We start from the raw sequence: 27,960 nt of genomic DNA, 5'->3' as shown, positions 1-27,960 counted from the left end.
GACCATATTTTTGCCTTTCTTTGAATCCTCAGTGCTTAGCACAATGTCACATACAGAGTAGAAGCTTAGAAAATCCTTGTTGACCAACTAAAGCCTCATTCATTCTACATTTTCATGAAAGGTAAGAATTAGCTATTAAGATCATAGGATGATATGTTATAGATATGATAAACCCTTTGAAATCATCAAATCCAAATTCTTCATTTTAGACATCAGGAAATTGAGGTCCAAAGAAATTAAATGATTAAAGTGACAGAAATAGCAAATAATAAGCACATCTAGAAATGAAACACAAATCCTCAAACATCAAAGACTCATGACTTTTCCACTGGCTTATTTTAGGGCCTTGCACGATCTTCTACAACAATTTGTTTTTGTGGTTGTTGTTGAAACACCTTTAGAAACCTAAAAAAGAGGTTTTTCACTTAACACTAGAGGAGTGGTTATAAAGGGGTCAGGCTTCAAGCATGTCCCTGAACAAAACAATAAGTAGACACACAAAAAAGAAGAAAATAAGATTAAAAACATACAAAATGAAAATCAACTAAAATATAAAATAAGCAAAACAAAGAAAAATGCTAATACAAAAGAAAAAATAACAGAGTAATTCAGTCAGCTGAAGTTCAGGAAGCAACAAAGATAGAAAAAGAAACCATACAAATATTTCAAGAGATGTCTTCAGATAGCTAACGGATATGTTCAAGAAAATTAAACAATAATGAGCATTAGCAAGAGGATCACAAGACCAAATAAAAGAAGCCCTTGAAGAACATAAAGTATTTTGGAGGAAACCAAGCTAGATTTAAAAGATGCTTTAAAAATGGGAGGCAGTCAGGAAAGGAATGACTAACATGTAATTAATAATAGATAACTGAAAAAAATCAAAAACAAACATTCCAGTGGAGAACAGAATTACTGTCAATACAAATCAGCTAGAAGAAACACAGAACCAAAAAAATGACTGAATTATCTTAAAAATCAAAAAACATACAGAATTAAGTGATGTCTCTGGAGGATAGATCATGATGTAGCAATCTAAGGACTGGTTTATATCTCAAAAAACATGAAGGGTGATTTGGGAGAGCACATAATTGTCATAAAATATTCCAGAAAATTGACAAAGTAAAATATCTAGAAGAAGTAAAAATAACTTAAATTCAATTTAACAGTACCAATATGAGTCCTAAAAAGAATTAATCCAAGATTCAACATTCATAGTCACTTTATACTTAAGCTCTAAAATTATAATTATAAAGAAATAAAAAATCAAGTCATCCGAAGAAAAGCATAAATTACCCTACAAAGGAATATTAATCAGGATTACAATGAACTTTTTTACTGGGGACAAGAGACAACTCGTTAAGCTGGAAGAGAATATACAAAGATTAAGGAACAAAACTCAGTATGTTGTCCCAAGACAAGGCATGTGGACATCTGAGTCGTTAGTCAATAGAATAGATGAGGAACACAATGTACAGAAGTAAATGACCACATTAATAGTAACATGGAATTTGATAAACCCAAAGATCCCAGCTATTGGGGCAAAAATTCACTGTTTGACAGAAACTGCTGAGAAAATTGGAAAGCGGTTTGGCAGAGACTAGACATACACCATCTCACACTGTATACCTTATATGAGGTCAAAATTGGTACATGATTTAGACATAGAGGGCGATACCATGAGCAAATTAAAGGAACGTGGAATAGTTTACCTGTCAAATCTATGGATAAGGGAAGATTCTATGACCAAACAAGAGATAGAAATGCTCATGGAAATTAAAATGAATAATGTTGATTATGTAAAATTAAACTGATTTTGTACAAACAAGACAAATGCAGCCAAAATTAGAATAAAAATAAAAGCAGAAAACTGGGGTGGGGGTGGGGAGGGTGAGTCAATTATAGCAAGTTTTGCAAATAAAGATCTCATTTCTCTAGTATATAGGAAACAGCCAATTTTATAAGAGTAAGAGCCATTCTCCAATTGATAAGTGGTCAAGGGATACAAAGCAGTTTTCAGAGGAAGAAATCAAAGCTATCAATAGAAATAAAAAAATGTTCTAAATCACTAATAAAGGAATAAAAATTAAACTCTGAGGTACAACCTCACACTCATTAGGTTGACTAAGTTGACAGAAAAGGAAAATGACAAATGCTGGAAGAGATGTGGGAAAATAGGTATAGTAATGCATTGTTGATAGAGCTGTGAACTAGTCCAACCATTCTGGAGATCAGTTTAGAACCAAAACTGTATAAGCCTTTCAATCCAGTAATACAACTACTAGGTCTTTAGCCTGAAGAGATCTAAGGAAAATGACCCATATGTATGAAAATATTTATAGCAGCTTTTTTTGTGGTGGCAAAGAATTGGAAACTTAAAGGATGCTCATCAATTGGGGAATAGCTGAACAAGTTATAGTATATTAACGTGACAGAATACTATTGTAGCATAAAAAATGATGAAAGGAATGGTTCCCAGAAAAATCTGGGAAGACAGATGAACTGATGCAAAGGGAAGTGAACAGAACCAGGAAACCGATTTACACATTAACATTGATATTCTAAAGATAATAAACTCTGAAAGACAGTAACTGATAAATATAGTGATCTACCAATATTCTAAAGGACTCATGATAGAAAATGCTATCCACCTCCAAATATAGATTGAAACATATTTTTCCCCTTCTTTTTTCTTGTTTTTTTGTGGAAGAGGGTTGGATTTTGGTGGGTTTTTTGGAACATGGCTTAAGCAGAAATGTTTTGCATTTCTTCATATGTGTATTCAGTATTATATTTCTTGCCTTCTCACTGAGAGAAGTGGAGAGAGGAAAAAATTTTAAAATTCAAAATAAAATGAAAGTTTCTAAAAAGGAAGAAAAGAATAGGAAGGAAAAAGATAACTTCCTAATACTATTTACCTAGTTAGAGACCTTAGAAAATAGTTTGAATGTACAAAGTATAGTAGAGATTCCCAGGAATTCACAGGGCACAAAATTTTTAAAGGAGTCAGCAATAAAAGCTATGGCTTCTGATGACTATGTGCAAATGCACCAATTATGGATAAAAAGAAAACTGAACTAGAGATCTTTAATATAAAGAGGTATATTTGATCTTGTAAGGAACACTTTATTTTAGTGGGATAGGATCTATACCTAGAATATGCTCTGAAAGGGTATACATATGTACATGTGTTGCTATAGATAAAGGGGATGTGAGTAGGAAACACTGTAGATTAATTATATACATTTAGGTGAAGAAACTTGAGGTCTAGAAGGAACAAGTGTAATGTAAAACATTCAAATGAAGATTCACAGAGGCAGAAGTAGAAGAAAGGCTGCTAACAGATCATATAACCTGGACAGAATGAGTAAATGGATAAGGAGATCAAAGATCAAAGCCTGGCACAATAGTAATAGGGTTTTTTTTAAAATATCTGAACATCCTCTAGAGTCCTCTCTGCCAAAAACAGAGCTGTTAATAATTTATTGGCTTTTATCCTACAAAGGGTGGAGGAAGCAACAAAAAGAACTGATACTCTAGACTTGATTCTCCTCAACTAAGAGGACCTAGCTGCTGACATAAAAATCATGGAAATTTTGGGGACAGTGATCACTTCATCTTAGGGTTTGTATTAAGGAAGGAGAGAAAAGTAGGGCATAGTCTAATGTGTACTCCAGATTCAGTTAAATTCTAGAGGTTTTAGAAAAAAAAATAGGTAAGACCCTTTGACTAAAAATTGCATAAGGAAAGTCAGCCTAAGAGAAATAAGATTTCAAAAATAAAATTCTGAGAACACAAAAGAAAAGTAATTATAATGAAGAGGAAAAGGGGGAGTTGTCTAAAGAGACCAATATGGATGCCTAAGGAACTCATCAACCAACTTGTGTTTTTGAAAGACATACACACCTAATAATAATAATAATAATCTACTGCCAGGTCCAAGGGGCAAGACTATTTCTCCTACTCCTTTTCCATTAAGGGGCCCATCTACTTTGGCTTCCCACATGCAGCCCGAGCAGTTTCGGTACTGCGGGTAGTCTAACATTTAAAAAGATATTTAAAACTATCTAAACATGAAACATTTTGTGGGATTGCTATTAGGCATTTTAGACTTCACCTCAGCTCTGCACTATCCACCTCACAATAGATACCAGACAAGAACTTGGTCTCATCATCTTGTTGGTGGTTCTCTCCAAGTGTGTTTAGTGTAGTTGCTGGGGATTCCTACCTTTTGTTACCAGTCAGCTCTGAACAACTGAACCAGGACCTCTCTCAGATGCATAAGGTGGTCTCCAGGCCTTCACATAGCCATCTTGGCATTGATGTTCAGTCACCTATTGAGGAAAGGAAATATAAAGAAGAGGAGACCACCAGGAGCCAGTGCATAAGCTTACCTGGTTGTGTCTCCTTGTTCTAGCTGCTGTATAGGAGTAGTCACCATGAAGTTGGGACAGAGAAGGGCCAATTCTCATTGGAAATCTAAGTCTCTCTCTCTCTCTTTCTCTCTCTTTCACTCTCTCTCTCTCTCTCTCTCTCTCTCTCTCTCTCTATCACTCTCTCTCTCTCACTCTTTCTCTGTCTCAGATTCATTGATTCACTAGCTCTTCTGGCTCAACAACCACAATAAGTGGATTGTCTCATCATCTCAAAGTGCTAGGCTCCGGTCCTGAGTCACACATATGTGGCCAGCCAAAAGGAGGCATGGGATCTGGGGGCATCCTCTGTGCAATCCCTATTACATACAGAAGATGGAAGCAAGAACAGTAATGTAGAATGAAGTATGCTAAAGACAGGAATGTGCTGGCTCACCCCCAGAGTAGATTATTGAATTTTCAGCGTGAGCATTTATACTTCAGAAGTCAGCAAACACAACAAATCAGGGCTTGGTTTATTGTTTTGTTGATTCTCTAGACTTAAGAAAGTGAAGAAGAAAATCTTAAGAATGCAAATTAAGCTGAAAAGTATTTCATTGGTATCTGGGGGTAGAGGGGGGTGGGGTAGGAGTGTCAGTTGATAAACATTTACCAGAAGACTGCTGGCTTAATACTACAAAAAGAGGCATGGGTTATTATTTTTTTGACATTGTACTGCCCAGAAAAAGAAGATCAAAGATAGGACAATATTACTTATCAGAGTAGATGTGATAATGACCAATGACAGAGAAAATTACGACTTTAGAACTACTCTAGTCTTATTTTACTTCTGGAGGTTATTTTTGTGCCAATGAGAATAATCTTTTCACTAGAAAGTACTGAAGAAAAATAGCTAATAGGGAATTGAAACCCAAGACACATAGAGAGAGAGAAAAAAAAAAAAAGAAAAGCTGCCCATAGTAACTTCAAGACCCTGGGCTCAGATCAACTATGTTGCAGGACCCTATAAGACCTGGCAGGTATGACTATCTGATAAATTCCATTTATCTTAAAAAAATCATGGTGAAAAGTTGTGTGCTCTGTCATAGATAAGAGAAGGATAAATGGTATCCTAATTTTCCAAAACAGGGAAGAAAATGGAGTCTACAAATATAGAACAGTGATCTCTATCTTTAATTCCTAACAAATTCTTGGACATGGTATGAAAGCAATGATCACAAAGACTGGTGTGGTTTGATCAGACAAGCCTCATTTCCCTTTTTTATATGGTTACTTTTTTTAATACAGGTATATTTTGGTAGATAAGGGAATACTAGAATGCAGGCTATCGAGATTTTGGCAAACAATTTGAACAAGTCTTATGTTCTTCTTGGAGAAACTAGGTGGCTCAGTGGCTAGAGTGTTGGGGCTGGGGTCAGGAAGACATGAGTGCAAATCTGGCCTCAGATACTTACTAGCTATGTGACCCTGGGCAAGTCACTCAACCTTGTTTTGCCTCAGTTTCCTCATCTGTAAAATGAACTGGAAAAGGAAATTGTGACCCAATCCAGTATCTTTGCCAAGAACCTGCAAATGGGAGTTGTGAAGAGTCAGAAATAACAGAACATGCTCTTTTTATGGACGGAGAAGTAGGTTATAGAACTGTATTACGTGATAGATTTAGAACTTGTTGACTGGAACCAAAGTGTAATTATAAATGCTTCGATGTTAACTTGGAAGGAAGTCTTTAGTGTAGGACCCCAGGGATCTTCTTCTTGGCCTTAAACACTATTTAACAGTTTTGCTAATAGTTTAGAAAAAGGCAGGGGCAGCTAGGTGGCACAGTAGATACTGCTGATATATGCTGATATGCCCTGGAGTCAGGAGGACCTGAGTTCAAATATGACTCTGATACTTACCAGCTTCATGACCCTGGACTAATTGCTTAACCCCAGTTGCTTCCAAAATATTTTTAAAAAGGAAAAAGCCTAGAAGGTAAGTTTATCAAATATAAAGATGACGCAAACCTTGTACTTGTAGTACACTTAGCACATTCAGGTTATAAAGTCTTACACTTGGGTTTAAAAAATTCAACCTCATAAGTATAAGATGGGGAAGGTGGAGCTAGATAACCTTTTCTCTGAAAAAGATCTATGGGATTTAGTGGACTATTGCTCAGCATGAGTTAGGAGAGGGAAGGAGAGAGACAGAGAAAGAGAGAGGGGGAAGAGAGAGACAGAGAGGGAGAGAGAGAGAGAAAGGTGGGGAGAAAGAGAGAGAGAGAGAGCATCCCAATTTACAGTTGAAGAAGCTGAAGCAAATAGAGGTTAAGTGACTTGTCCAGGATCACACAGCTAATAAGTATCTGAGGCCAGATTTGAATTCCAATTTGACTCCAGACCAGTACTCTATCCACTGCACCACCACCTAAGTGGTAAAGAAAATCAAGTTACATTGAAACACAGATTTTTTTTTTAAATTTTTTAACTAGTTCAACAAACTCAAGTAAAGAACTCTTGATCTTAAACAATCTTCTAAGTTTACAGATGACAGAACAGAGGCTCAGAGAAAAGTGATCTCTCCTTCTTCTGATCTTATGGAACAAATGACTCCTCTTATACAGTATCATATTCTAATTTATATTATAGTTTAACTGCAATTTGGCAGCAAGCTTTTCTGATAAAGGTTTTATTTCCAAGATATATAAGTAGCTTATTTGAATTTGTAAGAATAAAAGTCATTCCCCAATTGGTACATAGTCTAAATATATGAACAGGTAGTTTTCAAGAGAAGAAATCATGTACAGCCATATTTTTTAAGCACTTCATATCACCAATAATTAGAGAAATGCAAACTAAAACAATTCTGAGGTTCCACCTCATACCCATTGATAAAAATGGTAAAAATGACCAAAAGGAAAATTACAAATGTTGGAGGGGCTATGGGAAAACAGGCAAACTGATGCATTGTTGGTAGAACTCTTGAAGATACAACCATTCTGGAAAGCAATTTGGAATTATATACAAAAAGTTACTAAATGATGCATGCCCTTGTTATGGTAATTAGGGTGGGACTTTTTTGCTGTTCTTCTCTTTTGGAATGCTAAGGCTATCAATGAGTCTTGCCTTTGTTTGAATGGGGCAGGTAAAGTGGGACCCTTTTGTCTTTTGATTTGGAGTGCTTCTCAGCCCTGGGGTAATCAAGTGCCCTGGGCCCTAAGACTGCTTCTCAGCACTGAAGTAATCAAGTGCCCCAAGGCCCAGTTTTACCACTTCCAGTCCTGTACCCAAAAGAGATCAGAGAAAGAAGAAAAGATTATGCATATATGTGTGTGAGTATGTATACATACACATACGTAGACACACACACACAAACATACATAATAAATACAAAATTTGTATCAGGTCTTTTGGTGGTAACAAAAAATGGGACACTGAGGGAGGTGCCACCAGTTGAGGAATGGCTAAGCAAACTCTGGCACATGAATATGATGGTGCTACAAGATGATGTGCTTTAGGAAATGAATAAATAGATGATTTCAAAGATATAGGAAGAGACTCGTATGAACCAAAGCAAAACAAAATGAGTAGAACTGATGAGGGTTTGGGGTGAGGGGTGCTTGACACCCCAAAGTACCGACACACCGGGTCCTGCTGAAAGAATTCGACTCAAGCTTTCTCAGCCAAGGGAAAAGATAAAGTTTATTAAGAGTTAGCCAAATAAGCCTGCCCCAAGAGATCCCACCCCTTGCGACGCCTGTAAGAAAAGCCTGTAAGAAAAGACCAACCTGAGCTAGATTGGATCTGACCAACCTCATGGAGGCAAGAAGGAGATTATATACACAAAGATTGTGGGAGGGATTGAGGGGTGGTCTGGGGTGACCAGAGGAGGGGTCTAGGATAACAGAGCTAGGGTATAGATATTTTGATCAGGATTAAGGATGGGAAACAGGATTAAGGGTGGGAAGCAGCTGGCCGATAGAGGGCTGGGCAAGGTAGGCCTTTGGGCCTAATGGTTATAGCCTCAGGCCAAGGCCAGGTTGAGTGGGAGGATCAAGGTAGGCATTTGGGCCTAATGGTTATACCCTCAGGCCAAGGCCAGATCAAGCGGGAAGATCCAAGGAGAGTTCAAGGGTTCAAGGGGTTCCCAGAGACTGTGCCCTCATCAGAACCAGGAGAACAATTTATAACGTCAATATTATAAAAATAAACAATTTCGAAGACTTTTATTAGCTGATGAAGAATGAAATTTCAGACATAAAGGCTTTCCTTTGCAAAGACCCAGAGACGGAAAATGGAAGGCATGGTAGAGGGAAAAGCAAGTCAGCCAATTTTTCTGGAGCACAGACTATGTAAAGGAAGTGTAAAGTCCTGAAATAAATCAAACTCATAAGTGGAGGAATAAAGCAAGCAAGCATCTTTAATCAACATAAGAGGGTAGCAAACCTGCCTCCCTAAGGGATGTCCCACCTGGACACTTGCAGAAAAGACTCTTATACTTTTAGGAGAAAAGGGGGAGGGGGCCACATTAGATAGCAAGGCCTGGTCAGGAGATGCCAGCCACACTCAGCAATCTGAGCAAGGAAAACCACTTCATTCTGGCTGTTTCATCCTTCATGCCTGGAATCTCACCTGAAGGAGATAAGTGATGAGGTTTAGGGTTGAGGGGTGCTCAAGACCCCAAAGTACCAACATGCCGGGTCCTGCCAAATGAATTTGACTCAAGCCTTCTCAGCCAAGGAAAAACTAAGTTTATTAAGGATTAGCCATATTGGGTAGATTCTTACAGGCCAGATCAATCTGAGCTGAGCTAGATTGAATCTGAGCGCCTTCATGGAGGCAAGATAAAACTTATATAGAGAAAGATTGTGGGAGCGATTAAGGGGGGGTTGAGTAGTATGGGGTGACTAGAGGAGTGATTTAAGGAAGGCCTTGAGGAGGAGTCTAAGGAGGATCTTGATGGGACTGGGGTGACTAGAGGTCAAGACTCCAGGAAACAAGAGAATGGGATTTTAATAGGATTAAGGGCGGGGAAGCAGCTGGACAATAGAGGTCTAGGCCAGGTAGAGATTTGGGCCTAGATAATGACAGGCTTATGGCCTCAGGTGAAGGCCAGATCTAGTAGGAAGATTCAAGGAGAGTTCAAGGGGGTTCCCAGAAACTGTACCCTCATTAATAAGGACCTCAAGAAGCTACTTTAGAAGGTGGTCTGGGTCAGGCTGGCTTTGTTTACAAGGGAAGGTTGAAGGGTGGGGACTTAGGGTGTGGTTCAGTTCAACCTAATGGACATTAGTAGTAATACAGGGACATTACTGGAATTCTGACATTACTAGGATCATTAAGACAGAATGGCAGACCATATTGCATTTGATAGTCACAATTTTTCTGTCAGAAGTAATATGATTAAACTACTAAAGGGCTTTAAATGTATAAATATCCTAGAAATAATGGTGATGAGATCAGGACCCCTAAAAGGAAAATACGGTGTCTTGGGGAGAGGTCCCAAAGACATGGTCTTTTCCTTTTAGGGGTCCAGATCTCACCCCATCAGAAGCAATAGGGAGATACTAAAACTTCTAGAGTAAAGAGGAGAGTGAGATGGTCAGACGTGTGTTAGGAATGTTATAAATATACTCACATTGTCTAGGAATAAACAGTGCTTGTTGGGAAGCCAGGAATGTTTTAATTGTATTTTACATTTATTCATTCTGAATAAATGGGTACTTCTTCTGAACAGAGTAAGGGGAGTACAAGGACTAAGGGGGACAACAGTCCTTTTATTGATTCCCACTTCAAATCTTCCACCAGGATCTTCATTGGCCGGATGCAACCCCCTGACTGCCTACATCATGCCCTCCTCAAATGGCTCATTTAATCATGTGTACAAGCCTCTAACCTTTCACCCGACCAGAAGCCTGGTCTCTGCTAGCTCACAGCTCTGATTAGAACTGGTTCTGATCAGTCACCTGACTTACATTCTGCTAAAGTTGGGGGGAGGGGGGAGAGGGATACTTTCAACTGTGTGGAAACAAAACTGCTCCCACCATTTCTCACAGGAACACCAATTTGGCTGCCGAGGGAAGAAGGATGGACTGAAAGGAGGAATAAGATTCAGGGAAACCAGTGAGGAGATTTACAATAGTTCAGGTGAGAAGTGATGAGGCCCTGACAATATGGCAGCCATCCTTTTTCAGGATCATTTCTTTTACTGAAAGAAAAGATTTTTGTGAGGGGTGCAGTTGTAAGGCAAATTGTGACCAAAGAAGCAAGACTGAGTTTGTGAAACATTTGCAATCTTCAAAAAACAGCTGAAGGAAAGGAAGGAAATAGCTTGGGATAAAAGACAGGGTGGGACTAATAGTTGTGGGCTGAAAAACCCTTTCCAAGGACTGAGGCCAAAGCAGTGAGCCAGAGAGCCTAAAGGAGATCCAGGCCCAATTGTTAAATGTATAAATAAGTAATTAAACTGATCTCAAGATATTTTACATGAGAAGCCATGTCTATAATATGCTTTCCTGTGTATCATAAATCTGAAGACAGAGTAGCAAAGAAAGTAATTTTACATTTTAATATTAATGTCTAAATTTATATAAATGATTTTTGTGTTGAAATAGAGAAACAATTAGGTAACTGGGAGAAAAAAGATGCCATTCAATTCATTTATTAAATGCTGACTAGGTGCCAGTCACTGTGCTAAGTACAGGAGATACAAAGCCAAAATCAGAGTGGTGGCTGTCCTTAAGGATCTTACTTTCTATTGAGGAATATAATACATATGTCCAAGTAAATACTAAGAGAATGCTGATTATTGGGGGGAAATCAGGAAAGGTCACTTTTAGGCAGTGGCACATAAACTATGCTTTGAAGGGAGCTAAGGATTGAGCAAAGCAGAAATGAAGGAGTGCATGGGGGATCCTTTATGCAAAGACCAGGAGGCAGGAAATATATATATATATATGTACGTATATATGATTTAGCTATATTAATGCCATAAGCGTCATAATCATTACTGTTATTATTGTCAGGCAGCTAAGTGGTACAGTGGACAGAGTGCTGGTTCTGGAGTCAAAAACCTGAGTTCAAATGTAGCTTCAGACACTTAGAAGCTGTGTGACCCTGGGGAAGTCACTTAACCTGCTTGCCTCAATTTCCTCAATTGTAAAATTGGGATAATAACAGCATCCACTTCTCAGGGTTGTTATGAGGATCAAATGAGATAATATTTGTAAAGCATTTAGCACAGTTCCTGGTACAAAGTAGGAGCAAAGAACCATGTACGGGATATGTACAGTTATGTACAGGATAAACTGGAAATAATCAACAGGGAAGACACTAGAATTAAGGAGGATCAAGAAAGTCTTCCTATAGAAGGCAGGATTTTAGCTAAACTTTGAAGGAAGCTAGGAGGAGATGGTAGATGTAGGAAATGGGAGGAGGAGTTTTGTTTCCACAGAATTGAAAGCGTACTTTTCCCCCTCCCCCACCCCAGCTTTAGCAGAAACCAGGCCTCAGGTTGGTCCGGTGAAAGGTCAGAGGCTTGTACGCAGGCTTAAATTGCTATTTGAGGAGGGCATGATGTCGGTAGTCAGGGGGTTGTATCTGGCCAATGAAGAGCCTGGTGGGAGATTTGAGGTGAGGGTCTATTAAAGGACTGGCATCCATCTGAGTCCTTTGTCCTTTCTCCTGTACTCTGTTCAGGGGAGGTACCCATTTATTCAGGGGGAATAAATGTAAATTATAATTGAAACATTCCTGGCTTCCCAACGAGTCTTGTTTATTCCTAGACAATGTATGTTTCTGAAAATAGATAATGTCAAAAGCTAAAGAGAACCCAAGAAGGAGAAAGAGAAAACAGGTGACTGACTGGATTTAGCAGTGAAGAGATCATTAGTAATCTTGGAAAGATATTTTTGAAAAAAAGTAAAAGGCAATATATTATTCCAAAGGAGCATTTTTTTAATGTATTTTTTTAAAAATTTATTTAACATATTTAGTTTTCAGCATTGATTTTCACAAGAGTTTGGACTACAAATTTTCTCCCCATTTCTACCCTCCCCCCCACTCCAAGATGGCATATATTCCGGTTGCCCTGTTCCCCAATCAGCGCTCCCCTCTGTTACCCCACTCCCCTCCCATCCCCTTTTCCCTTCCTTTCTTGTAGGGCAAGATAAATTTTTACGCCCCATTGCCTGTGTATCTTATTTTCTTGTTGCATGCAAAAACTTTTTTGTTTGTTTTTGAACATCTGTTTTTAAAACTTTGAGTTCCAAATTCTCTCCCCTCTTCCCTTCCCACCCACCCTCCCTAAGAAGTCAAGCAATTCAATCTAGGCCACATGTGTATCATTATGTATAACCCTTCCACAATACTCATGTTGTGAAAGACTAACTATATTTTGCTCCTTCCCAATCCATCCCCCTTTATTGAATTTTCTCCCTTGACCCTGTCCCCTTTCCAAAGTGTTTGTTTTTGACTACCTCCACCCCCATCTGCCCTCCCCTCCATCATCCCCCCCATTTTTTTTTATCTTCTTCCCTCTTCTTTCCTGTGGGGTAAGATTCCCAATTGGGTATGTATGGTATTCCCTCCTTAGGCCAAATCTGATGAGAGCAATGTTCACCCATTCCCCCCTCATCCGCCCTCTCCCCTCCTCCCACAGAACTGCTTGCTCTTGCTTCCTTTATGCGAGATAATCCACCCCATTCTATCTCTCCTTATCTCCCTCTCTCAGTATGTTCCTCTCTCATCCCTTAATTTGATTTTATTTCTTTTAGATATCTTCCCTTCCTCTTCAACTCACCCTGTGTCTGCTCTCTCTCTCTCTCCCTCTCTCTCTCTCTCTCTCTCTCTCTCTCTCTCTCTCTCTCTCTCTATCTATATATATATATATGTATATATATATATATACATACACATACACATACACACATAGATATATACATACATACACATTCACCCATATATATACATAAACATATATGTATGCATATTCCCTTCAGCTACCCTAATGCTGAGGTCTCATGAATCATACACATCATCTTTCCATGTAGGAATGTCAACAAAACAGTTCAACTTTAGTAAGTCCCTTGCAATTTCTTTTTCTTGTTCTTTTTCTTGATTACCTTTTCATGCTTCTCTTGATTCTTGTGTTTGAAAGTCAAATTTTCTATTCAGTTCTGGTCTTTTCACTGAGAAAGCTTGAAAGTCCTCTCTTTTATTGAAAATCCATATTTTGCCTTGGAGCATGATACTCAGTTTTGCTGGGTAGGTGATTCTAGGTTTTAATCCTAGCTCCATTGACCTCCGGAATATCGTATTCCAAGCCCTTCGATCTCTTAATGTAGAGGCTGCCAGATCTTGGGTTATTCTGATTGGGTTTCCACAATACTCAAATTGTTTCTTTCTGGCTGCTTGCAGTATTTTCTCCTTGATCTGGGAGCTCTGGAATTTGGTGACAATATTCCTGGGAGATTTCTTTTTGGGATCTATTTGAGGAGGCGATCGATGGATTCTTTCAATTTCTATTTTGCCCTGTGGCTCTAGAATATCAGGGCAGTTCTCCTTGATAATTTCTTGAAAGATGATATCTAGGCTCTTTTTTTGATCATGGCTTTCAGGTAGTTCAATGATTTTTAAATTATCTCTCCTGGATGTATTTTCCAGGTCAGTGGTTTTTCCAAGGAGATATTTCACATTGTCTTCCATTTTTTCATTCCTTTGGTTCTGTTTTATAAAATCTTAATTTCTCATAAAATCACTAGCTTCCACTTGCTCCAATCTAATTTTTAAAGTAGTATTTTCTTCAGTGGTCTTTTGGACCTCCTTTTCCATTTGGCTAATTCTGCCTTTCAAGGCATTCTTCTCCTCATTGGCTTTTTGGAGCTCTTTTGCCATTTGAGTTAGTCTGTTTTTTAAGGTGTTGTTTTCTTCAGTGTATTTTTCAGTATTTTTTTGGGTCTCCTTTAGCAAGTCATTGACTTGTTTTTCATGGTTTTCTTGCATCCTTCTCATTTCTCTTCACAATTTTTCCTCTACTTCTCTAACTTGCTTTTCCAAATCCTTTTTGAGCTCTTCCATGGCCTGGGACCAGTTCATGTTTTTCTTGGAGGCTTTTGGTGTAGGCTCTTATACTTTATTGACTTCTTTAGGCTGTATGTTTTGGTCTTCTTTGTCAGCAAAGAAAGAATGCAAAGTCTGAGACTGAATCTGGGTGCGTTTTCACTGCCTGGCCATATTCCCAGCCAACTAACTTGACCTTTGAGTTTTTCAGTGGGGTATGACTGCTTGTAGACTAGAGAGTTCTATGTTCCACGTTTGGGGGGGAGGTGCCAGCTCTGCCACACCAGCACTGCTCCAAAGGAGCATTTTTTGAAGCAGGCAAATTCCAGGCTAGGATAATCCCCACCCCCCCACATTGGGGGTTTAATGGAAAATAAGACTTCCCTCAAGAGCCTTGTGTTGTGGTTGGGCTTTCCCCAGGCTTTGTTTCTGTCACAGCTCTCTATAAGACAGGATCCTTACCGCTTCACTCCAACAGTCTCTATCTGACGGAGCTGCTCTAAGGTAGAACGACCTCCCACAGTCTAATTTGAGAGACTGAGGAAAATAATGACTCATAATTCACATCTATGTAACACTTTAAGCCCTTTCCTTCATAAGTATTATGAATACTATACTATACTAATACTGTAAGTATTAGTAAGGGAACTAAGGCCTAATCCTAGAAATTGCTATGTGATCTTAGCAAATGGCTTAGATCAAATTTCCTTTTCATTGTTTTCATGCTTACTTTAGCACTTAAAAGATTTTTGTTTATTAGTGTGGAAACTCCCATGGAGGAAGTTTGCTACTTCTCTGTGTACTTGGTAGCCTTGGGGGAACTATCTACTGTGGAACATGTGAAGAAGGTGGGGGAAAGTTGAATCTCTTTTTCGTTAAGGAGGCTCTATGATACCAGTGTTATATAGATGTGTCTTCTTGTAGGAATCAGCTTTCTTTCCATTCTCCTACAAAGGTTACGTTAGCACAATTTAAAGTTACCATTTCTAATCCTTATAACCCTGATCATTTTTATAAATTCAAAATTGGAACCTTGGCCAATTGTCATGTTTAAGAAATTGACATCAGAACCCAGCTTCTTATATTTTACATTAATTCATTATTAAATTTCCCACCAGGAGGATAAGATTTCACTAAGGAATTAACAACAGGCTCCAGTACATACATAAATACATTAAATAACTAATGTGTAACAGAGTAAATGTAACATCATAAACTTTTAGTCATTCCATGTTTCTTTGATAGCATTTACAAAATAAACCACAAGCCATTGTTCTTTTAACATCACTAATTGTAACAAAGCTTTAGACAAGCATGATATTAACCAAATAACAAAATAATATTCTCACAAGCCCTTGACCTAATTGTCTCCATACCATTACCAAGAATATAAACTACCCTAACTTATACAGGAACACTAGTTCCAGTCCCACAGTAACTTAAAATGTTCCATAATCAATTATTTTAATAGATTTGTTACTGTACTTACAAAAACTGATTATAGAAATTTGTCATTAAGAGATTGTGGACTTATAGTAAGGGGACGATATTTTCCCCAGCTTCCTGTCAACTCCAGGCAGAAGTTATGTCGAACTGCAAGCTGCATTGAGCCAAGTTTAAAGTCTGCCAGGTTTCAGTTAAGGAAGTCAAGAGAGTCCCACCTCAGCACATGCAGGACAGTTGCCCTCTTCACTGTACCATGAAATGATACCTGCAGTTCACACCTGCCCCTCCCCCAACAGTGCTGCTGGCATCTTGGGTCAGCCTTCCTTGATGTTCTAACCAAGGATGTTCACTTTGCAAAGCCTCATTAAAAGTAGTTTCTTGTCCTAAAATCAGCACTGTGCTGAAAAATCCTGGTTGGAATATCATTAAGACATCCATGACAGGCTTATGGCAGTTGAAGATTTTTAGGGGGTTATAGTGGTTGAAAAAGGGCATGGAAGGAGGGAGGGAACACTTTTTATCATAGCAAGATCATCATCATCTATTCAAAAGGATGACCTCAAAAGGTATAGCTTTTTTAGGATTCTAAAAAGTCAATTTCCATAATTAAAACAGTTAATCAAAAAGAAATTAGTAGAAAGCAGGAAACAGATGTTTCCCCTCCTTCCACTTGTCATAAGATTGCCGAGTCAGAAAAGAATTCGAAAGTCATCTATTTCAACTCACACCTAAAAAGGAGGCCCCTATGTGACATCCCTTAAAAATGATTATCTAGCTTCTTTAAAACTTCTGATCAGGAGGCAATTAAACAACTCTAATTGTTAGTGAGTCTTCCCTTATATAATGACAGGATAACATTGCTAACCTGGTCCCATTTGACAAGAAGAATAAGTTCCTAGGAAGTCCTACCTCAGTTTGTAATAAATTAGTAAATTTACTAATCAATTAATAAGCATTTAAGAATAGCCTACTTCAACAGCAATATTGTGCAACTATCAGCTGGAATGAATCACCTATCTCACCAGGATAATGATCTAAGACAATTTCAAAGGACTTATGAAAAATGCTATCCACCTTCAAAAAAAGAACTGATGAAGTCTGAATAAAGATTGAAGCATACCATTTTTCACTTTATTTTTTTCATGGTTTTTTTTTGGTCTGTGTTTTCATAGCATGACTCATATGAAAGATGTTTTGCGTGATCATACATGTAAAACCTATATCAAATTGCTTACTGTCTCAGAGAAGGGTGAAGGGAGATAGAGAGGGAGAGAATTTGGAACTCAAATTTTTAAAAAACAAATGTTAAAAATTGTTTTCACATGTAATTGGGAAAATACTATCAAAAAACAATGGATTGCTGAGAGAGAGAGAGAGAGAGAGAGAGGGAGGGGGAGAGAGAGAGAACTACAAAGCATCAGTTATTGTGCAAAACACTGGAAACACAATGGTATGAAGTAGTCCTTGCGCTAACCCCCCAAGTTGCTTAACGTGAAATGAGACAAATGACACATACATGCACAAAGTTTTAGTGCCATTTTCTGTTATTAACAGCTTACAACCAACCTAAGACTTTTGGGACACCCTGTACATATATATATAGGTATATATATGGATGTGTGTGTGTGTGCGTGTGTGTGTGTGTGTGTGTATGTGTATATATTGTTAATCCAGAAAATTTGGTGGGAGGAAACAACAGAGCTAGGTGGTAGAAAAATCCATGTTGTTTATTATTTTCCCTTAAAGCATAGCTAAGCTAGCTTACTTGTACATACAAGGAGTCAGAGCACAAGCTCTGGCTGTCTGAACAAAGGAATGAGAAAACTTATATACGTTATTTTAGCAGACCCAGCAAGCCTGTATTACCTCATTTTTTAACGACCCCCATGTATGTTTAACCATGATACAAGAAGAGGATTTTCCTTAATTGAATAGAGTTGTAAAGGATGTTGACAAAAATCAGTTGAAACTACAGCCCAGCGTCTCTGTGTCTCATTACATTCCATAACATAGTATATACCCGTAGAATATTAAGCAAGGTAATCTCTCTTGGGGTTAGGGTAACGTCCTTAGGTCAGTCTAATCTGGCCTTGTTGACAGAGGTAAGGGTATTTCCTGAGCAAACTTTTAGAGAGAACAAGAAGCCCAGGTCCTGGATCTTCATCCAGTTACTCATTAATTCAGGCTCTGGGTCTAGTTGAAATTAAAAATGATATAAAATAGTATAATATTTTCCACATTTCCTCCTTTTGGTCAAAGGTAAGCTGAAAGCTTCATCTGAAGACCAATTAAGGTATGGAAAAACCTCTATCTTCCTCAGGGGTAAAGTTCTAAAAATCCTTATCTAGTTGGAGTCAGGTTTTGTTCCTTTTCTGTGTTTGGACATCCCCAGGGATGGGCAGAAATTGTAAACTAATTGTAAACAAGCAGAGGGAGCATAATAGCTAACAATACTAAAAATACAGGAAAAACAGTCTTGGGAATGCAAGGACTCAGAAAGGGAGCTGTCCTTCATGCAGGTACTGGTCCAGAGTCTCGGGAGGGGCTCCCTGTGTCTGATGCTGTCCCCTTCGTGCTCTTTGAAACTGGAGGGCAAGTTCTCCTATAGGCTCAGATGTCCACTCCTCAGATGTGACAGAAAGAGCAAGAAGTCGATATCCACCTACCAGGGGCTCCCAGAACACATGTGATTCGATGATTGAGAGAAAAAAAACACAACATAGGTCCCAGCCACGCAGGGCTAAGTTCAAACAAATACAATTGATTCGATGATTGAGAGAAAAAAAACACAACATAGGTCCCAGCCACGCAGGGCTAAGTTCAAACAAATACAATAAGTAGTTCAGTATCTCAGCCACACAGGGCTGAGTTTAAATAATTACAATAAAGTTTTTCTCACAATTCACAACACTGCACAATTACATTAAGTACAGACCAAACCACTTGGTTCACAATAGAGGGGGAAAATTGCATGTCACATGTTTTACATTTACACATTAGATAACCAAGAAAATTTAAACATGAACCATACAAAGTAATGCAATCATTATTAACAATGTTGACTAATATTAAATTCCTTGTATCCCAGTAGCACAGTAGATACATCATCATAAACTTTTAGTCACGCCATGTCTCTTTGATGGCATTTACAAAATAATCCACAAACCATTCTTAACAAAACTTACAATGTTTCCGATTTAATTCCAGCAATTAATTGCACAATTTGTATACAAAATAGCTTTAAATCCCAGTTACCTATTTCCGGTGTCCATTTAAAGGAACAAATTTTTTTTTCAGATGCCTGATTGTAGTTATCTGGTTCCTATATAGTAAAAGAGAGTTCTGCTTCTCTGGTTCAGATCTAGAAATTCTCAGACAATTCTTACTTAATATAACTTAGTACAATCACTTAAATTGGGCTCTCCATTTTTAAACTTCAGAGTATTTCAATTTATATATCATCTACTGTTTCTAACCTTACTTAAATTTTGTACCTGGTATAAGAATCCTTTAAAATATGGAGGTCCAACCATAAATTGAATTCATCTTCCTTTTTAAATTATCAGACAGATACCTTAATAAAGGAGATACAATTTCACTTGTAACAATATCTTATACAATTTTCTTGTGCAAAGATCCAAATTTAAGATCTTATTACCAAAACACACTTATTAACTTGAATTTCCATGATTGATAAATTTTGGAGCCAGTCATACACATCTGTATATAATTCTTAGAGGAATCAATCTGATCCTATTGCCTTTTCCTCAAAATTTGCTATCCTATTTAATTAGATATTTATCACATTACATCTTTGCCTTATTACTTTGTCTAATCATTTCCTCCTTTTGGAGGATGTTATCTCTATATCCTTCTAATCTTTATTTGGTCATGAACATAGGTTAAAATTGTAAGCAATTCATTCCTGCATCCTATTATAATAACTCAGAGATATTCCAATATCCATCTATTACCTAATATATTTAGCATTGTGCTTACAAAACTTCTTGTTAATATAAATTTGCTATGAAGAAAAGAGGGACAATTTCATATATCTTAACAGAAGGAAAGAACTTCCTTAGCTCTGTTTGATTCCAGGCATGAGTCATATCTGATAGCCAATCTTATAGGCACCAGGTGCTGAAAGCAGGACTTAGGAGTAGCCAGGTGAGGATTTTCCTTTTCAGAAAGGAAATAGCAGAATTGGGAAATAGAGTCAGGAAGATCCTACCTAGATTGTGTCCAAGGTTGTCTTCCAGACTTTTTCCAGTTACAAATATCTTTAAAATTCTCAGCCTGTGGGGGGTGGAGCCAAGATGGCGGCTGGTAAGCAGGCAATAGCATGAGCTCCATACCGAGTCCCTCCAAAAACCTGTAAAAAACGGCTCTGAACCAATTCTAGAATGGCAGAACCCACAAAACAGCAGAGGGAAGCAGGGCTCCCTCCCAGGACAGCCTGGATGGTCTCTGGGTGAGGTCTATCCCACACAGAGCTGGGAGCTGGGAGCTGGGAGCTGGGAACGGAGTGGAGCAGAGCCCAGCCTGAGAGGCGTGGACCATCCAGACCAGAAGCCGGGCAGAGCATGCCCTAGTGCCCTGATTCAGTGAGCTGCAGCAGTTACCAGACTTCTCAACCCACAAACACCAAAGACTGCGGAGAAGGTTAGTGGGAAAAGCTGCGGGAGTGGAAGGAGTTTGTGGTTCGGCTTCCAGCGCAGGGGGCAGTGGAGGTGGGGCAGCTACGGCTGTTGCTGCTCCCGGCTCCAGGCCCACCTGGTGGGAGGAATTAAGTGGCAGATCAGAGCAGGGGTGCACAGTCTGCTGAAGGTCTAAGCCCAGTTCGGGTTGGGGTTTCTTGGGGAAGGAGCAGTGCTGGGGTGGCAGAGCTGGCACCTCCCCCCCAAACGTGGAACATAGAACTCTCTAGTCTACAAGCAGTCATACCCCACTGAAAAACTCAAAGGTCAAGTTAGTTGGCTGGGAATATGGCCAGGCAGTGAAAACGCACCCAGATTCAGTCTCAGACTTTGCATTCTTTCTTTGCTGACAAAGAAGACCAAAACATACAGCCTAAAGAAGTCAATAAAGTCAAAGAGCCTACAACAGAAACCTCCAAGAAAAACATGAACTGGTCCCAGGCCATGGAAGAGCTCAAAAAGGATTTGGAAAAGCAAATTAGAGAAGTAGAGGAAAAATTGGGAAGAGAATTGAGAAGGATGCGAGAAAACCATGAAAAACAAGTCAATGACTTGCTAAAGGAGACCCAAAAAAATACTGAAAAATACACTGAAGAAAACAACACCTTAAAAAACAGACTAACTCAAATGGCAAAAGAGCTCCAAAAAGCCAATGAGGAGAAGAATGCCTTGAAAGGCAGAATTAGCCAAATGGAAAAGGAGGTCGAAAAGACCACTGAAGAAAATACTACTTTAAAAATTAGATTGGAGCAAGTGGAAGCTAGTGACTTTATGAGAAATCAAGATATTATAAAACAAAACCAAAGGAATGAAAAAAATGGAAGACAATGTGAAATATCTCATTGGAAAAACCACTGACCTAGAAAATAGATCCAGGAGAGATCATTTAAAAATTATTGGACTACCTGAAAGCCATGATCAAAAAAAGAGCCTAGATATCATCTTTCAAGAAATTATCAAGGAGAACTGCCCTGATATTCTAGAGCCACAGGGCAAAATAGAAATTGAAAGAATCCATCGATCGCCTCCTCAAATAGATCCCAAAAAGAAATCTCCCAGGAATATTGTCGCCAAATTCCAGAGCTCCCAGATCAAGGAGAAAATACTGCAAGCAGCCAGAAAAAAACAATTTGAGTATTGTGGAAACCCAATCAGAATAACCCAAGATTTGGCAGCTTCTACATTAAGAGATCGAAGGGCTTGGAATATGATATTCCGGAGGTCAATGGAGCTAGGATTAAAACCTAGAATCACCTACCCAGCAAAACTGAGTATCATGCTCCAAGGCAAAATATGGATTTTCAATAAAAGAGAGGACTTTCAAGCTTTCTCAGTGAAAAGACCAGAACTGAATAGAAAATTTGACTTTCAAACACAAGAATCAAGAGAAGCATGAAAAGGTAATCAAGAAAAAGAACAAGAAAAAGAAATTACAAGGTACTTACTAAAGGTGAACTGTTTTGTTGACATTCCTACATGGAAAGATGACGAGTATGATTCATGAGACCTCAGTATTAGGGTAGCTGAAGGGAATATGCATACATATATGTTTATGTATATATATGGGTGAATGTGTATGTATGTATATATCTATGTGTGTGTATATATATGTACATATATATACATATATATATATATATATATATATATAGAGAGAGAGAGAGAGAGAGAGAGAGAGAGAGAGAGAGAGAGAGAGAGAACACAGGGTGAGTTGAAGAGGAAGGGAAGATATCTAAAAGAAATAAAATCAAATTAAGGGATGAGAGAGGAACATACTGAGAGAGGGAGATAAGGAGAGATAGAATGGGGTGGATTATCTCGCATAAAGGAAGCAAGAGCAAGCAGTTCTGTGGGAGGAGGGGAGAGGGCGGATGAGGGAGGGGAATGAGTGAACATTGCTCTCATCAGATTTGGCCTAAGGAGGGAATACCATACATACCCAATTGGGAATCTTACCCCACAGGAAAGAAGAGGGAAGAAGATAAAAAGAAATGGGAGGGATGATGGAGGGGAGGGCTGATGGGGGTGGAGGTAGTCAAAAACAAACACTTTCGAAAGGGGACAGGGTCAAGGGAGAAAATTCAATAAAGGGTGATGGGTTGGGAAGGTGCAAAATATAGTTAGTCTTTCTTAACATGAGTATTGTGGAAGGGTTATACATAATGATACACATGTGGCCTAGGTTGAATTGCTTGACTTCTTATGGAGGGTGGGTGGGAAGGGAAGAGGGGAGAGAATTTGGAACTCAAAGTTTTAAAAACAGATGTTCAAAAACAAACAAAAATGTTTTTGCATGCAACTAGAAAATAAGATACACAGACAATGGGGCGTAAAAATTTATCTTGCCCTACAAGAAAGGAAGGGAAAAGGGGATGGGAGGGGAGTGGGGTAACAGAGGGGAGCGCTGATTGGGGAACAGGGCAACCAGAATATATGCCATCTTGGAGTGGGTGGGAGGGTAGAAATGGGGAGAAAATTTGTAATTCAAACTATTGTGAAAATCAATGCTGAAAACGAAATATGTTAAATAAATTAAAAAAAAATTTAAAAAAATTCTCAGCCTGTAATGCCTGCCGTTTTACTACTGGCTTCATGTGACCTATCCCTGTAATCAGAGCTTAAAACAATATTAAATTGTAGTCCCATAAAATCTTAAATAGCAAATAAATATCCTTCAGATAGGACTGTCCCAAATTTCATTGAGCTAATAATTATCAAATCAAGGCACATATCTTTTCTGTCTTCTAAAATACTTTCTCAGACTCTTTCTCAACTTATTTAAACCATCTGAAACTAGTATTTTCTTGAGACAGGAGAGGCTTAGCTAACTCCTATTTGTCCCTAAAGCTTCTTATCTGCCTTTTGTATTTCCAATCAAACCTTTATTTACCTTTCCAAATCTCTCAAACCCCTTATTCAGTCTTCCTTTATGTTTCAACCATAAGACAAAATAGCTCATAAGTTAATACTTTGTACTGACATAACTGTCTGTACTGGAATCAATTCCAGCTTAAACAAAGCAAAGAGGTTAATGACCAACCTCACAGGTTGAGAAAAGGGACACTTCAGGAATCAAATCTTATACACATTGATAAGCTCTAACTTTTGCTTAAAATCACAAAAACATTTTCCAAAATATTTCTAGAATTATTTCCCTTCCTTAAAAAAAATTTATCTTGTTGTTAAAAGGAATGCCCACTAAACTTTCCTGAAGACAATTTTTAGAAGGTTTTAAAATGATAGACATCTCCTTCTTTTTCCTTACAGCAAATTAACCCTTAAACACTGGAATTCATTAACTAAGTTGGTGCCAAATGTCCTCATTCTCAAATATTGCACAGAATTCCTGGATATTACAAAGTTCCTTAGTCAAAAAGTGTTATAATGGGAGGACACTTAGTTTCTATAAATTACATAATTTACCTTATCACAATAATAAGGTTTACCAGGACTTAAAAAGCTTTTTCCATAAGAATTCCTCTACACAGAAAACCACCCAAGATTGATAAGAATTCACGACTAGATGGTTTCAAAAGTTCTTGTTTCAGTTAATAACCTCAATTTCTTAATTAACTACAATTCTTAATCTAACAACATCCAGATTACAAGAGGAATTATTTTTTCTAACAGCATAGGTAATGCAACGTCAACCAAGTTGCATAATATAAGAAATTTAGAAATATAAGTATACCACAAGCAATTATCATGTATTTAAAACTTGAAACAGACTATAACTTAGTTGGATGAGCAAATAAAATCTGAATTCATAATCACTGATGGTAACATTTTAATTTCTAAGGCCCAATACTCTTAGCATTGTAAAAGATTACCACATTTTTCAATCTTGCTGATACATCTGTTTCTCAAATTAAACAATTTAGAAATGTAACAATGCCCTAAACATAATTAATTATGCATTTTAAAACTTGAAACAACCCATTTATCAATTTAGGTGAACACATTTCTAAATCTCCATGCACAGAGAATCTTCCATCTCATCATTTGAAACTATAACTTTAAATCACCAGATATATTCTCATAATAGAAAACTTTTTCACATACAAAGTCTGTTCTCATGGTTAAATATCAGTATTATTAATTATTTACTTGTTATAACCACATATAACAGTTCCAAATTTTATCACATCCCTTTGAAACCCAATTCACATATATCAAAATCAGCTTAAAATTGCTATAATATCATTTCTTACCACACAATGGTGTATCAGGAGGGCAGAGTTTATAATCTCAAAGAGGATCATAAACATGTCTGAAAGGTTCGGAACCGCCGGATATAAGAAACTCTCAAAGTAGAAGGCAGAAGAATCAAAACATTTATTTAGGCTCCACAGTAACCAACCCATGAACCAGAAGCCCCATTTTGATATGTTGATCATAATCTTCCAGGCCCAATAAGTACGCCTTGAAAGAGTAACCAGGAGGCTACAGAGAAACATGATTGCGTAAAGCAAAATCATGTTTCCCCCTTTTATGGTAATAAGATTACCCACTGGACTGAAGTCTTTGTTCAGCTTCCTCCCGTAGGTCAGCTCTGCTGCTGGCAGCTCCTGCCTCAGCTGTGTCTGTGTCTGTAACTGAAGCTGCAACTGTAACTGACGATGTAACTGTCGCTGTAACTGACGATGTAACTGTCGCTGGCTCCAACCGAAAAAGGAAAAAGAACTCTTCAAGCTGTCCTCTCCCCTCTTATAGGGTTTTTGACATCATCAAGCTCCGCCTGAATGACCAGGGCCGATTGGTTCCTGAGTTGGCCCCTCCCCCTAGCATAGACATTAACACCTCCCCTCAGCCAGCCCCATGACTCATCACACAGGAAGTTCTGGTCCTGCCCTGGAAGAGCAAGCCCCAGCGTCCAGGGAAGCTCAATGAGGTAAGCTGAGTCATTCAAAGAAAACAAAGGCCATTCTGGTTACACTCCACCCCTTGTTATAGGATACATAATCTAATCAGCCATGTATCCTAGAACATACATTGTGATCCAATTACAAAGGAAACTAAAACATATCATTCATTATAAAGCAAAACATATCATTCAGTGACATTCCCAAACATTGGTTAACGATTCAAATGCGATCCACCCCTAGATCCCAGCAAAATAATCTCTTCAATCAATCATCCCCAAAATAATTATTAATAATTCAAATGTCCACCCCTAAATCCTTGTATCCATTACATAGGATCAATAATATCATAACAATAAAACAACACAGCAAGGATAACACAAAATAAGTAAACAGAACACTATCATCATTTCCACCCCCCTTGAACGATTGGGGCTCAAAATCTTGGGGTGAGGGGTGAAGGTCTCATTTTCCATAGCTTCTTCATGCTGAAATTGGATGTAGAGATGGCCCTGCCCCCAAAAAGTCCCATTCCAGAGGTCATTTCTTTAACGAGCTGGCAGGAATTCCAAGAATGCTACATGCTTAGGCAGTCACCGGAAAGTGCAGGGTGCTTAAGCCTGAAGGAAACAAAACTAGCAACAAGGTTAGCCAAAACAAAGGACAAAAAAATAGTCTGTGAATCTATTATTATAACCTATTCACGGTAAAATATATGGTTCAGGGGTACGATTTGGTAATTATTTTCCCCTGAATAGACAACTGTTACAGTGTTGTCCTTCCCATGGGCTATAACTTCTGCAGCCTTTGGAATATCATCTGGCTTCCGTTTTACCCATACCTTAGCTCCTGTTATCAAGGCCTTTATCTCTGTACATTCTATATAATTCATTGGTTGGAATTCCATCTATCATTTCAAAACCTACTCCTGCTCTCAATAAAGCAGTAAACATTTCTTTCCTTGTTACTCTCCTTTGGCGCCAAGTTTGCTGGTTATTCACCCTTCTCTCTCGAGGAGATCTATCCCCTCCCCAGTCACCTAAGTCATGTAACTGTAAAATCTTATTTATCACTGTTGTAAGACGGCTCCCTACTTCTCCAAGTAATAAATTCAAAATTAGTTGTTTATAAGCAGGGGGAGCTGTCCTAATTATTAAATTCCTATGAGGCAGTTCCATTGAATCATTGTAATATTTGTCTGCAGTTCCTGTCATAATGGCAGTCTTCATTACCTCCTCCTTTAGTCTCATGATACAATCTCTAAGTGAATACCAGGGTCTGTGCTCAGTGGGCCACATAGAATCAGTAGCATATCTCTTATTGCATCCCACAGCGGCTAATGCCAACAGAGTAGTCCCGCTATCACCATCTCCTTGCTGATGATGTTCCCTAAAAGCTTGTTGAACTAGAGGATCATGGCTGATACCTATGAATCTCATGCAGTCTGTCCCATCTACTGATATTCCACCGGCCCCTTGATCACTGAGTCTTACCATCCAAGATATCAATGGTTCTCCTATTCTTTGGCTGAATCTACTCAAAATATCTGTGACCTCTTGCGGTGAGAAATCTTCCTGAATTTCCCTTGTAACTGAATCTTCACCTCGGGTTTCTGTCTTCCTCCTTTGTATGGGTCGAGCCCTTGTCTGATCATTTAACCATCTCCTATTCTCTGTGTGAGGCACATCCTGAACCCCAGTAGTGTTTTGTGCCTCAGCCCCTAACATTGTCTCATTCTCTCCCCACTCACTTCCTCTGCCACCATGGCTAGGACGAAGCAGGCAGTCAGGCTCTTTCTGGGCTGGGTTGAAATGCACTCTGGGCTTTTTTGGTCTCCTGTTGCTCTTAGCCACATTAATAGAAAAGTTCTCATTTGAGTCAGTTTGGTCTCCTGCTATCTGAGATTCCTCTTCTTCCTGTGGGGTAGGAGTGCCCCTATGTCTTTCACTTAATCTCAATCTTTCGTATACTAGCCGGTAGGCTGATAACACTATCCAGCTTTGCCTAGATAGTGATGCCCCTGACTGAATCCCAACTTCTCGTAAACACTTTTCCAAATCCCTAGGATCTCCTCTCCGTAGCCTTGGTTCCCAGTTTTCACAGGGTCCAGCTTTTTTAGCCAATTCTTTTGCTAGGGAGGAATAAAATGGATCCTCCCATCCTGGGATATTCATCTCTTCCTCTGAAATTGTTCTGCTTCTAAATAGAGATCTTATGCCTAGCGATCCTGTTCGTGACGCCAAATGTATCAGGAGGGCAGAGTTTATAATCTCAAAGAGGATCATAAACATGTCTGAAAGGTTCGGAACCGCCGGATATAAGAAACTCTCAAAGTAGAAGGCAGAAGAATCAAAACATTTATTTAGGCTCCACAGTAACCAACCCATGAACCAGAAGCCCCATTTTGATATGTTGATCATAATCTTCCAGGCCCAATAAGTACGCCTTGAAAGAGTAACCAGGAGGCTACAGAGAAACATGATTGCGTAAAGCAAAATCATGTTTCCCCCTTTTATGGTAATAAGATTACCCACTGGACTGAAGT

The sequence above is a fragment of the Trichosurus vulpecula genome, chromosome 2, assembly GCF_011100635.1.
Source record: "Trichosurus vulpecula isolate mTriVul1 chromosome 2, mTriVul1.pri, whole genome shotgun sequence".
NCBI lineage: Eukaryota > Metazoa > Chordata > Mammalia > Diprotodontia > Phalangeridae > Trichosurus > Trichosurus vulpecula.
The sequence above is the reverse complement of the archived record's forward strand: the minus strand, read 5'-3'. Positions refer to the sequence as shown.